Source organism: Carcharhinus amblyrhynchos, chromosome 1 (genome assembly GCF_965287045.1).
Source record: "Carcharhinus amblyrhynchos chromosome 1, sCarAmb.v2.hapA, whole genome shotgun sequence".
In the NCBI taxonomy this organism is placed as follows: Eukaryota; Metazoa; Chordata; class Chondrichthyes; order Carcharhiniformes; family Carcharhinidae; genus Carcharhinus; species Carcharhinus amblyrhynchos.
In genome coordinates this window covers 164,661,513-164,675,816 of record NC_137324.1, presented here as the reverse complement: position 1 = coordinate 164,675,816, position 14,304 = coordinate 164,661,513, and the positions used below count along the sequence as shown (strand labels likewise).

The 14,304-nt window shown below is 43.6% G+C and overlaps 1 protein-coding gene across 1 annotated transcript in view; it reads left to right on the top strand.

Annotated features, from left to right (window-relative positions):
* LOC145350693 (serine/threonine-protein kinase 32B-like) overlaps positions 1 to 14,304 on the top strand; it is a 250,846-nt gene that overhangs the window by 173,295 nt on the left and 63,247 nt on the right. The gene's annotated exons all lie outside the window — the stretch shown is intronic.

The window sequence follows — 14,304 nt, the reverse complement described above, 5'->3', positions numbered from 1 at the left end:
TCTGCACTGTAGGGATTCTGTGGATTTGACTTTGTTTGAGGTGGATGTTGTTTGGGAATACGGATGTCTTATGCATTTGATTTTGATTGCTTTTCACAGTTGGATGGAGGCAGATACAAAATCAAGGTTGATGCAGAATATAACATAAATTTTGGTGGAACTTCTGTGCGTGGTATCATTGATCCGGCAAATTGAGGATTGTTCTGCTTACTGGCTATCAGTGGTGAAACTTTAAAATTAGAAAAGGCATGAGTAAGCTTAAAGACCAATTCAGGAGACAACGGAGGTCTTGTGGTGCAGTGGGTAGTGTCCCGACCTCTGAGCCAGATGCTCTATGTTCGAATCCTGCTCTAGGCTTGATGACTATGGGAGGTGTGCTGATAAGGTGGCCAAATGGGATGATCATCAATTTGTAAATCCTTCCAAAATCTTAGGGCAGGCAATGGGAACAGAAGAGACAACTGGTCAGCCATGTTTGATGCAGGGTGATCAAGCTATGGCATCAGATGATAGGTTAGTGACAGTTCCAGAAGCAAACGAGCCACAGAAACAGATATAAGCAAAGGCTTTGTCCGCCTCATGTGCCACTCATGGGAAGTCTAAGTAAGTAAGTCAGGAGACAGCCTAAGTACTTCGATGTTGTTTCATTATATAAATTGTTATTAAAAGTTGCAATGGTGGGGGTTGGTTCCTCACTGGCTGAAGTGCCAGCAGATACTGGGCGGAGCAATAGCAGCACACTCTTCCCAATCCTGTCCTAAAAATGACAATAGGCTTTCTCAATAGGAGGAGTTCTATTTGCAGGCAGCACGGTGGCACAATCATTAGCACTGCTGCCTCGCAGCGCCAGGACCCAGGTTCGATTCCCAGCTTGGGTCGCTGTCTGTGTAGAGTTTGCGCATTCTCCCTGTGCTTGCGTGCGTTTCTTCTGGGACCTCCACTTTCCTCCCACAGTCCAAAGGTGTGCAGGTTAGGTGGATTGGCCATGCTAAATTGCCCCTTAGTGTCAGGGGACTAGCTAGGGAAAATGCATGGGATTATGAGGATAGGACCTGGGTGGGATTGTGGTTGGTGCAGACTCGAGGGGCTGAATGGCGGCCTCCTACACTATAGGATTCTACGATTCTCTTCGTGTTCATAAATGGGCTAATGGCCTGACTGAAGTAGGCTGTCAATCTCAGCAATGGTAGGAATGGGGGAAACTGCCACAACCACAGTGATGACACAACAGGACCACTGTGTTGACAGCTATCAAGATGGCCTATCCCACAGTCTTTCAAGGGAAACCACAGCTCTGCCTGACTTTCATATTCCAAAGTGTTATTCAAAGAAGAGCAGGGAAGCCCTCCTGCTGCACTGTTCAATCCTTTTCCCTCCACTCATGCCACTAAAATAGATAACCTGATCATTTACTTTACTGCTGCTTGTGGGATCTTTCTGTGCACCAATTGGCTGCTCCAATTTTCTGCAGTGCTTCAATGGCCACGCTTCTGTGGTACTTTATTGCTGTGATGGCTTGAGGGCCTGAAAATATGAGTGTGGTTTATTTTCCTTTTGGTATCACGCTTGGAATTTTATAAACAGCCTGGGCTGGAATGAGAGTAGCAAAAGGGAAATCAAATGCGTCCAAAAAATTCAACCACTCACTGAATTGTTTGCCATTTTCTGCTTCTTCTGTCAGCTAAGGAAAACAGCTTGACTGCCTTTCCCTACTCTCTTTCACCATCTCTTTAGAGTCCACTTCTTACTGTCTGATTGGGGTTAGCAGTCGGAATCTCTGTCTCACTGGTGTACACGATTAGCATTGACCTTTTCTGGCAGCGGAATACAGATGAGATTAAATGTTAGCTTCAATATCTATTTGAAAGTTAAAGAAAGCACGTGTTCAAAGCTTAAATTTCTCTCTCCCTCCCACGTCCTGTCTCTGTCTTTGTGTCCCGTACCTGAAGACACTTTCTGAAATTCAGAGACGCAGAAAAGCCACAATAAAACTGTTTTCAGAACACTGTCACTTTTCTCTTCCACACACAAATTCCCATTTAATTTTTCTGGTTTCAGATGTCCAATTGCTCTTTCAAGGTTATTACAAAGAAGGTTCCTGGGTGGAAAGTGTGCATAAATAACTGAATATCTATTGATGTAACCAATTGGAGGCATTATTGCATATTAGAGAACTTAGATAAAATGCCTTTGCTTTGATAACACAATCATAGAACCACAGGATTCCTATTGTGCAGAAACAAGCTATTTGGCCCATCAAGTCTGCACCTACTCTCTGCAAGAGCACCACCTAGACAACACCATCGTCACAATTATGAGGTTGATATGAGAATGATCCCAACTCGTTCACAATGCCCTCGTCTCATAAGAACATAAGAAGTAGGAGCAGGAGTAGGCCATCCAGCCCTTCGAGCCTGCCCCGCCACTCAATAAGGTCATGGCTGATCTGAAGTGGCTCAGTTCCACTTTCCCGCTTTCTCCCTATAACCCTTAATCCCCTTGCCTACCAAAAACCTATCCATCCGTGACTTAAATATATTTAGCGAGGTAGCCTCCACCACTTCAACGGGCAGAGAATTCCAGAGATTCACCACCCTTTGAGTGAAGAAGTTCCTCCTCAACTCCGTTCTAAACTGCACCCCCCTTATCTTGAGGCTGTGCCCTCTAGTCCTGCTGTCCTTTCTGAGTGGGAAGAATCTCTCCACCTCTACCCTATCCATCCCCTTCATTATCTTATACGTCTCTATAAGATCCCCCCTCATCCTTCTAAACTCCAACAAGTACAGACCCAGTCTATTTAGTCTCTCTTCGTAGTTCATAAGAACATAAGAAATAGGAGCAGGAGTAGGCCATCTAGCCCTTCGAGCCTGCCCCGCCATTCAATAAGATCATGGCTGATCTGTCGCTGCTCAGTTCCACTTTCCCGCCCTCTCCCCATAACCCTTAATCCCCTCTCTTATCAAAAACCCATCAACCCGCGTCTTAAAATTATTTAGCGAGGCAGCCTCCACCACTTCAACGGGCAGAGAATTCCAGAGATTCACCACCCTTTGAGTGAAGAAGTTCCTCCTCAACTCCGTTCTAAACCGCCCCCCTTTTATCTTGAGGCTGTGCCCCTTAGTCCTACTATCTTTTTTGAGCGGGAAGAGTCTCTCCACCTCTATCCTATCCATCCCATTCATCATCTTATACGTCTCAATGAGATCTCCCCTCATTCTTCTAAACTCTAACGAGTACAAGCCCAGTTTATTCAGCCTCTCCTCATAGCTCAACCCCTTCAACTTCGGTATCAGCCTAGTAAACCTCCTCTGCACTCCCTCCAAGGCCAAAATATCTTTGCGCAGGTGCGGCGCCCAAAACTGCACACAGTACTCCAGCTGCGGCCTCACCAATGCCCTATACAGCTGCAGCAAGACCTACCTACTTTTATATTCAATCCCCCTCGCTATGAAGACCAGCATCCCATTCGCCTTCCTGACCACCTGCTGCACCTGCAAGCTGGGTTTTTGTGACTCATGCACAAGGACCCCGAGGTCCCTCTGCACCGTCGCCTGCTGCAGTTTTTCGCCCCGTAAGTAAGAGTCCTTCCTACCATTCTTCCTACCAAAGTGGACCACCTCACACTTGCCAGCATTAAATTCCATTTGCCATTTCCTGGCCCATTCGCCCAGCCTATCTAGATCCTTCTGCAGACTCTCCACACCCTCCGCACAATTTGCCGTTCCCCCAATCTTGGTGTCATCAGCAAATTTCGACACCCTACACTCGGTTCCCTCCTCCAGATCATCTATATAAATGGTAAAAAGCTGAGGCCCCAGCACCGACCCCTGGGGCACTCCACTAGTCACCATCCGCCAATCCGAATAGCACCCGTTGACCCCCACTCTCTGCCTCCTATTTGACAACCAATCCTCTATCCACGCTAACACCCTACCCCCAACTCCATGTCCCTCAACCCCCTCAACTCCAGTATCAGCCTAGTGAACCTCCTCTGCACTCCCTCCAAGGCCAAAATATCCTTGCGCAAGTGCGGCGACCAAAACTGCACACAGTACTCCAGCTGCAGCCTCACCAGTTCCCTGTACAGTTGCAGCAAGAGCTCCCTGCTTTTATATTCTATCCCCCTCGCTATAAAGGCCAGCATCCCATTCGTCTTCTTGATCACCTGCTGCACCTGCAGACTGGGTTTTTGCGACTCATGCACAAGGACCCCCAGGTCCCTCTGCACCGTAGCATGCTGCAGCTTTTTGCCCTTTAAATAGTAATCCCTCCTATTATGGATTTCAATGTCTTGCACGACTTTGACATCTGTGTTCAGTCTGCGGAACTATTTTCTAGGAAAATTTTATGAGTATTTTGCAGTTCCTGGAACTCTCAGTAAATGATAATTACAGTTAAATAAAAGCAAATGTATTCAGTATTATAAAATATATATCCCCTGAATGCCAATTAAAATGTGTGCCAAATATGACTGGAAACACATCAATTTTAGCCTCTCAATTTCTTAAAGTGGATTTTTGTGTTCATTAAGATTGATCCAAGAAATGGAACATGTTCCTGTAAGCAGCAAGTATTCCAAGATCAGATAAAGCTCCTACAATGCTGGCATAACTATGTGCATTAGCCATCATCTCAGAAGAGGACTTTCCACTGTAATCTTTTACACATCAGCTCAGTGGTAGGATACTCACTCCTGTGTCAGAATTTTGTAAGTTCGAGTCTTCTCCAGAGACCTCAGGCCATAATCCAGACTGACACTATTGCTGCGTCGCAATGTTGAAGGTTCTCGCTTCAGACGAGTCATTAAATTGATGCTTCATCTGCTGTCTCCATTAAGAAAACACGCACAAGGAGGACCAATTTCCACCCTGCTGTTATAACATCTCCGTAGAGAATGATCAGTTTTAAAAGCAGACACTCAAACTTCCAGTGACTGGCTGAAAGAATGGCATGGCAAGATTTAAGTTTTAAAACTTTTACTGTAACAAATGACTAAGACCCCTATTAACTAAACATTATTTTCTTTTTGGAGGCAATTTTAACTTTAAACTACTGAATGGAAGCTTCCCCTTTTATACTTACCACACAGCACACTGTCCATGGAACTGCAACCCCAAATCAAAAGGTCTTCAATTGCGTCCAGATTCCAACGTGTTCCTGTATCTCCATTTTGCTGGGAGGTAACTTCAAGTGACCACCTCCAAGTACTTTCTTCAGCTTTCAGAGCATTTCTTAAAACCACCACCAGAGGTTAAATCTGTCCTGATAATTCTTCTTTCCACTGGAGTCCAGAGAAGGCTGTGGGATGTATCTCTTTGACAAGAAGTGCCTCTTTGACTAGAGACTGTCTCCCTCCTACATCCACCTGTGATAGATCACAAAATTGAATTGATTCTTCTTCCGCTGCCTACACAGACTTTAATTAATTGTTTGGGAAGCCTGTAACCTGATCTCAAAAATGGCTTCCTCTTCCCTTTCTCTTATGGCAATGTGAAACACATTGACCTTTCATCCATATTGAAATGTTAATTAACTATCCTTGATCCCAACTCGTTCACAATGCCCTCGTCTCATTAAAACAATCTAAGCTTTGTGTTGAACTCTAATAGTCAAACCATCCAGGCTTGCTGCCTGGCAGACTTCAAAACATGTCACACGATCCCTTTCATTGACTCTAAATTTAAAGCTACAGTTCAAAGAAAAATAATAGTCTTAACCTCATAATTGTGACGATGGTGTTGTCTAGGTGGTGCTCTTGCAGAGAGTAGGTGCAGGCTTGATGGGCCAAATAGCCTGTTTCTGTACAATAGGAAGCCTATGGTTCTATGATTGTGAGGATCTGGATTGTGTTATCAAAGCAAAGGCATTTTATCTAAGTTCTCTAATATGCAATAATGCCTCCAGTTGGTTACATCAATAGATATTCAGTTATTTACGTACACTTTCCACCCAGGAACCTTCTTTGTAATAACCTTGAAAGAGCAATTGGACATCTGAAACCTGAAAAATTAAATGGGTATTTATGCATGGAAGAGAAAAGTGACAGTGTTTTGAAAACACTCTTATTGTGGCTTTTCTGTGTCTCTGAATTTTCAGAAAGTGTCATCAGGGTACGGGACGCAAAGACAGAGACAGGACATGGGAGGGAGAGAGAAATTTAAGCTTTGAACATATGCTTTCTTCAATTTTCAAATAGATATTGAAGCTAACATTTAATCTCATCTGCATTCCGCTGCCAAAAAAGGTCAATGCTAATCGTGTACACCAGTGAGACAGAGATTCCGACTGCTGACCCCAATCAGACAGTAAGAGGTGGACTCCAAAGAGATGGTGAAAGAGAGTAGGGAAAGGCAGTCAAGCTGTTTTTGTTTCTAGTTTGGTTGTTTGTTCTTTATAAAGAAAGATTTGAATTTTGGAAGTAAACATATCAAAGCAAACTGGTTGAATGTGAGAGGAACTTTATCCTCTTCATGATTTTGCCATTGGGTGAACGACTGAGAATGAGAATGTGTGGGTGTAGAGTTAAGGGAGGAAGGAGGGGGGATAGTTACAGGAATTAAGTAGGTCATACAGAGGGAGTTATAATGATGGGAATGAGGAAGATTTAGGAAGAGAAGGATGTGGGAAAGGTAAAATGTTAGGAGGCAAGATGGACCAAGCTTGGTTCTTTAATCTATTATAGCAATATTAAATTTTTCATAAATCTCCCTTTTCTGTTTTAGTTTAAACCATTTATCTTCAGCCTTCCAGGGAGTTCTAGCTTTTGATGCCCTTCCTTTCCCAGTTATGGAAATGTATTTACTCTGTTCCTGAAACATCTTTTCTTTGGAGACCTCCTGCCTACCAATTTTTAATTTCAATCAACCTGGTCCACATTCCATTTCAAGTCACTGACATGACCCTCTCTTCTCTGACATATTTGAGTTATTCTCCATTACTTTTGTCAACCGTGATTATATTGTGATCACTGTTGCCTAAATGCCCCCTCACTGAAACAAGCCCCATTCACCCAACTTCATTCCACAGAACTAGATGCAGTGCTGCTTCCTTCCTCATTTCTGGAAGCCAAATGGTCCTTTACACATTTCAGGAGTTTCTTCCCCCTTTTTGTCATTTACCTTGTTCCCATCCAAGTCTAGAATAATTGAAAGTGCAGCACGGTGGCATAGTTGTTAGTATAGCTGCCTCACAGCACCAATTCTGTCCTCAACTGATTGTCCGTGTGGAGTTTGCACATTCTTCCCATGTCTGCATGGGTTTCCTCCAGGTGCTCTGGTTTCCTCCCATGGTCCCAAGATATGTGGGTTAGGTTGATTGGCCATGCTAAATTGACCCTAACGTCAGGGGGATTAGCAGGGTAAATATGTGGGGTTATGGGAAGAGGGCCTGGATGGGATTGTGGTCGATGCAGACTTGATGGGCCAAGTGGCCTCTTTCTGGAGGAATTCTATGATTCTAAGTAGCCCAGTATTATTATTTATAGTTAGAGTGCATCTTTCTATTACTTGGCTGCAAATTGCTCTCCTATTTCTTTCCCACAATTTGGTGGCCTATAGTTTACGCCCAATATCATAATAGTTTCTCTGTTATTCCTTATTTCAAACTAAATATGTCTTTGAACCTTCACCCCTTTCTAGTGCTACAATAACTTCTTTGATCAGTACTGCTGCTTAATTCTTTTCTTTTTTCTGAATACATTGTAGCCAGGAATATTAAATTCCAAGTCCTCCTTTTTGTTCAGTCAAGCTTCAATTATTGCCACTACATTGCTTAACTATTATTGATGTAAAGTCAATAAAATGCCTTAAAGTTTATTTAATTTTCATTACCCGAGTCAAATAATAATTCATTTGAATGTACTATGAGCAGTGCAAATTGTCATCTGGAAGAACATGTCTTTGGGCAAGATTTTCCAGCCGCGCTCACCCCGAGTCCGGAAAATCCCTTCCAAGGTCAACAGACCTTTGCACGTTCCGTGTCTCACCTGTTACGATTCCTATGATGGGCGCGGGATGGGAAAATTCCACTCTTTGTTATACTGTAAAGTTAGGAATTAAACACCCAAGAAGATTAAATCATTCAGAAATGATTATTATCCGATTAGTCTGAAATTTCGATGGTTCCATTTTTATTTTGTCAACTGCCAGCCACTTGAATCGGATTTGCTGGTTGATTTTGTTCCCGTTGTCCAACTTGCATAACTGCTGTTGGATTTTATCATTGGAGCCAATCTGATCAAATTGCTGTGACTGAAATTATCTTTGGTCTAATCTTGCTTTTCAACTGGGAGACTCAAGACCAGGAAAATATCCAGGCCTCAGTCCTCAGCAGCAAGGTGGCACAGTGGTTAGCACTGCTGCCTCACAGTGCCAGAGACCCAGATTCAATACCAGTCATTCCATGCAAACGGTTTGAACACCAATGGAAAGAGTCAGGTAGAAACAACAAAACTGAAAGCAGACTTAACATTATTAATAATTAAAGACAAAAATTTGGATTAATATTGTATCCAGCATGTTTTACTTTTCGCCATATTCAAAATAAATTCCAGGCTTCTGCATTTCACTTAAATTATTTTCCTTAAGGATCAAAAGGCTCTTGTATAACTTGTGGTTTTACCAACTTTAATTTGCAAAGTAGCTGTTTGGTAATTTAATAATGCAGCTTTAAGTAAGGAACGTGCAAAACCCCTTGGCTTATTGCCTTCCATTATTACCACAGTGTCAACTCAGGATAATCTCCAAACTGAATTTGAATCTTAATCATGAATTATGATCCAATTTCAACCATCCAGACTGCAGACAGCCCTGTCTCCTTTAGGAAAATAGAAACTTATATCCTCAGTGCAAACAACTTACAAATTATACTGAGCTCATTCAGCGTACTTGACAAATGGAATTATTACTCTGACACTTGGCACACTTTGTGACAAACAAGATTCTGCTAATATGTATTGACAGAGGACCAACCTCATTTATTTTCTGCCTCTTCCACCCACCTCACTGCCCACTTGGACTTTCCTACGAGATCAACAATCATCCCCTCTCCTACATTTCCCCCGCAGAATGTTTATTAAATTGCAACTGAACAAGACACATGGTCTCTATAATTGCGAATGATTATAGTGATATTCTGTCTTTGAGAGTAAGGTGGATTAAGGATGGTGACACTTTTTGGGGAACTTTTCCCGTCCTATCCACCATGGGAATCGTAACGGGCGGGACAGGACCGTGCAAAGGTCCGTTCACCTCGGCTGGGATTTTCCGGTTTTGGGGTGAGTGCAGCCGGAAAATCCCAACCTTGGGGTAGGATTTTATGGCCTCGCTCATCCCGAAACCATAAAATCCCTGCCTGAGGTCAACGGACATTTCCATCGTCTGCCCCTTGCCCACTCCAATTCCATGGCAGGCAAAATTCTGGCCTCGGTATCTCCACCTGGCGATTATTTTCTACAAACTGCCCTACCAACTGCTTACTTGATTTCTCCATCAACTTGGGGAACCTTTCCTCCTCCTTCACGTTCCTCATCACTTTCCATCATTTTTTCCATTTTCCATCATCATTTCCCTTCTTTTAAAAAGAAATATCATAAGAAATACATTTTTACAATGCCTGTGGTGAGCTCAGGACATCCTGAAGCGCTTTACAGCTAAGGATTTACTTTCAAAAAGTTGTAATATAGGAAAGGTGACAGCCCAGTTTCACAAGCAGTAATGTGACAGTTACCAGAGAATCTGTTTAATGATGCTTACAACTACTGGCCAGAATGGCAGGGAGACCCCTCACGGTCAACTTTCAAATGAGAAAACAGGAAGTGGAAGTGAGCCGCTTCCACCATTCAATGAGATCATATCTGATCTAAGAGCTAACCTTGCCCCAAATCACTTAATAAGTTTGATGGTGATGATGGCATTGCGGTACTGTCACTGGAACAGTAATCCAGCGAACGAGGCTAATGTTGTGGGGACCTGGGTTCGAATCCCACCACGGCAGATGGTGAAACTTGAATTCAAAATAAAATCTGGAATTAAAAGTCGAATGATGACCATGAAACCATTGTTGATTGTCATAAAAACCCATCTGGTTTGTCCAAAAGACATGCTGATTAGATGCATTGGCCATGCTAAATTCTCCCTCAGTGTACCTGAACAGGGATCAGAGTGTGGCAACTAGGGGATTAGAGTTCATAGAATCCTACAGTGCAGAAGGAGGCCATTCGGCCCATCAAGTCTGCACTGACCACAATCCCACTCAGACCCTATCCCCATAACCCCATGCATTTACCCTAGCTAGTCCCATGACACTAATGGGCAATTTAACATGGCCAATCTGCCCAACCCGCACATCTTTGGAATGTGGGAGGAAACCAGAGCATCTGGAGGAAACCCATGCAAACACAGGAAGAATGTGTAAACTCCACAAAGACAATGACCTAAGCTGGGAATCAGATCTGGGTCCCTGGCACTGTGAAGCTCAGTGCTATAGTGCCACCCTAAATTTTCACAGTAACTTCATTGCAGTGTTAACGTAAGCCTACTTGTGACATTAATAAATCAACTTTAAACTTTAATGTCCTTTCATGAAGGAAATCTGCCGTCCTTACCTGGTCTGATCTATACATGACTTCGGAGCAATGTAGTTGATTTTTAAATGCCACTCAGTTCAAGGGCAGTTAGGGATGGACAATAAATGCTGGCTCAACCAGCGACGCCCACATCCCCTGAATGAATAAGAAAAAAATCTTCACAGAAATCTACCAAACTCAATTTTAAAATTAATAATTAACCTGCAATAAATTTTGTTTTGTGGAAGTGTTCCAAAAGATTCACGCAAAAGTACTTCACTCTTAAAAGGTCTAATTTTGTTCTTTTTTTGGCTATGCTTCCTGTTCCTAGACTCCCAACCAGCAGAAATTTGTGGGATGACTTTAGAGCAACATGCTAGGGTGGGCATGATGGTGTCAGGGTGAGGGGCATGAGACCCAGGAGAAGTACCCATGTAGGAGTATCCATGTCTTATTCATGGCAGTGGGAAATCTTTCTTCGCTGTTGTGGAGGACAGAGAAGGGCTGGATGTGGGCATCCCTCCGAATGGGACTGGGATGCCAATTGAGCTCGTAAATGAGTCACTTAAAATCAGTTAACCCTGAGCCCACCAGAATTTAGCATCCAGAAGGAGAAGGACAGCAGATACCTGGGAACACCACCCCCTCAAAGTTCTCTGTCAAGCCACACACCATCCTGACTTGAAAATATATCACCGTTTCTTTGCTGTTGCTGGGTCAAAATCCTAGAAACACTCCCTAACAGCACTGTGGGTGTACCTACACCACATGGACTGCAGCAATTCAAGGTTGCAGCTCATCCCCCCACCTTCTCAAGGGCAACTAACATTGGACTGTAAATGTTGGCCTAACCAGTGATGCACATATCACAAGGATGAATTTTTTTTTGAAAGGACATGCAAGGTTCTCCTTTGGTTCCTGAAGGCCACCCAGTAAAAATGGACTGTGTTTACTTGCAGCCTCAGGTTCCCACAGTGGCACACAGTGCCTAAGTGAGGGGCCCAGCATTGGGAAAGGGCCTCTGAAACCCACCTTTGTGATCTGTGTCGGTGCAGACTTAATGGGCCAAAGGGCCTCTTCTGCACTGTAGGATTCTGTGATCTGCAACCCCTTCCCCCACTCCCCTCATAGAAGCAACATGGTGCTCCTACAGATTCCCAATGGGTGTGGAGATCCCTATTGCTGGGATTGAATTCTGCCCAATATCCCTCTTTCTCAAGTCTATCAATCCCCTTAATATCATAGAACTACCATTAAGTAGCCCCTTAATATTCTAAATTAAGGGAGTGAAACCCTAATTTGTGCAATCTCTCCATTCAATTTGACCCTTGCACTAAATGTGTGCTGTATTCTTTCCAAGGCCTGTATATGCTTCATAAGTTCTGGTGTTCAGTACTCCAGATATGGTCTAACCAAGGAGTTGTACAGCTGTAGCATTGCTTCTAACCCTTATTTTACTCCTCTAGAACTAAAGGCTAGTATTCCATTAGGCTTTCTGATTCTTTTTTTTGTTCTTGACATTTTAATGATCTGTAGTTTCCGGACTCAACTCTCTTTGGATCCCTGCTGTTTTCAGCGGCCACGGGCATTTACATTATGTAGCAGCCTGTTCCGAAACCGTTGAACTCCCAATGACAGACATAACGCCAGGAGCTAGCCCACCTTGTTCAGATGAGGTTGACCTTGATAACTCAGGTAGGATCAGCGTTCCTGAGATTAAACCAGCAGAAGAGCTGCCTCGCTGCACTCCCAGTCAGTCTTGGAGATTGGCAATAAATGAAATTGAAGATGCTATTTTGTTTAATGCGCGTATCTCCTGACAGCTGACAGATTTGAATAAACTCCGACGGATCCAAATAGGCAGATGCCACGTGCAGTTGGCGAGTCCATTTTCGCAGATAAAAGGGGATAATTCGTGGCTCACACGGCAATGTATATATTTAACAGGGGTAATCGTTTTGAAACAACTCCTAAATCCATTTGATGCTTCACTCTTGAGCATACATGCACAAACAGTCATAACTCTGCTGTTTAATATCTCCAGGGAGTGCAAGTCACAATGTGTTTATTCTGTCTACAGCAGATGTTCACTAAAAGAAAATCTGGTGTATCCCGGTGCTCAAAAATAGCCCTCAGTGGAAAGGCTATACTGTCCTACCAAATATTTGAACTGACAAAGATGTATGGCGAATTACATGTGTAACTAAAAATGGTTTTGACAGGCATTACCTGTGGGTTTACAAAGTGCCTTTGTGGCCTGCAATGTCAAATACATTTAATATACCTTTGTTAGTTCACAAACTAAGCATGGCGAAGAAATAGAGCTGCACATTTTATATTATTCGTGTGGGCAATGCGATCTACTGCTGGATGCCTTATAGATCATGCCTGCTTTTCCCCCTGAATTGTTTAAAGATGGGTGTGTTATCAGAAACATTTTTTTTACAATGAGCACCATTTTCAAGAAACTGCAGAAAGGAAACTGTGGGGCAACACGGTGACACAATGGTTCGCACTGCTGCCTCACAGCACAAGGGACCCCGGTTCGATTCCTGGCTTGGGTCACTGTCTGTGTGGAGTCTGCGCATTCTCCCCATGTTTGTGTGGGTTTCCTCTGGGTGCTGTAGTTTCCCCCCAGTGGCACGGTGGTTAGCACTGCTGCCTCACAGTGCCAGCTGGGGATCTGAGTTCAATTCCAAACTCCGGTGACCGTCTGTGTGAAGTTTGCACATTCTTCCTGTAGCTGCCTGGGTTTCATCCGGATGCTCCCATTTCCCCTCTCAGTCCAAAGATGTACAGGTTAGCTGGATTGGCCATGCTGAATTGCCCCTTGGTGTCAGGGGGATTAGCTACGGTAAATGTGTGGTGTAAGGGGGGTAGGGCCTGGATAGGATTGTGGTCAGTGCAGACTCGATGGGCCGAATGGCCTCCTTCTGCACTGTAGGATTCCATGTTGCTATGAAAGCTGTCTGGAACTGAAACATAAAGGCACTTTCTCATTGTTAACTCTGGTTCCTTTGGGGTGGAATTTTCCATGGGAATCATAGCAGGTGGGAATGGACCGCGCAAATGTCCATTGACGTCGGGCAGCCTTGGGACGAGCGCAGGTGGAAAATCCTGTCCTGAAAGTTGGGATTGGCAAAAAACCTGATCACTAAACCCTTGGGTCATGTAGATCCTTACATGGTTGGGGGAGATGGGGTGGCTAAGTTGGCAGGGGTGGGGTGTTGTGGGTGAGGAGTGAGAAGGAACAGGAAAATGTGCAGCACAGGCAGGTGAAGCTCCTATAGTGGAATGTAAATGAGCACATGAGAAGTAGCCCAATATTCTGAGGATATGCTATCACCAGAGGAAAAATAACTATTGCAAGAATAATTGATACGGAGTTCCTTTAATTTGAATCAACAACTTCAGTTGTTCTACGTCACTTTGGCAGCTCTTTGCCACGGCAGGTTTTGTGAATAGAAATATATTTTTGTGGCTGCAATTATATTTTAAAATATGAGCATGCTGATGGGTATTATTTTCTTCAATTGGACAGATGGGTGAGGACAGCTTTTCAATATAAGGGTGTATTGATAAAATGGAGGACTGGGCAAAAAGGATGGGATGCCCCACATCAGATGTTGGGCATTTTTGCTACAACATCCATTTTGAATTATTATAAAAACTCTCCATACCTCCATCACATTTGACCCATTACCGCACTTCTGACTTTAACTGTGGCCTCCCTCACATCT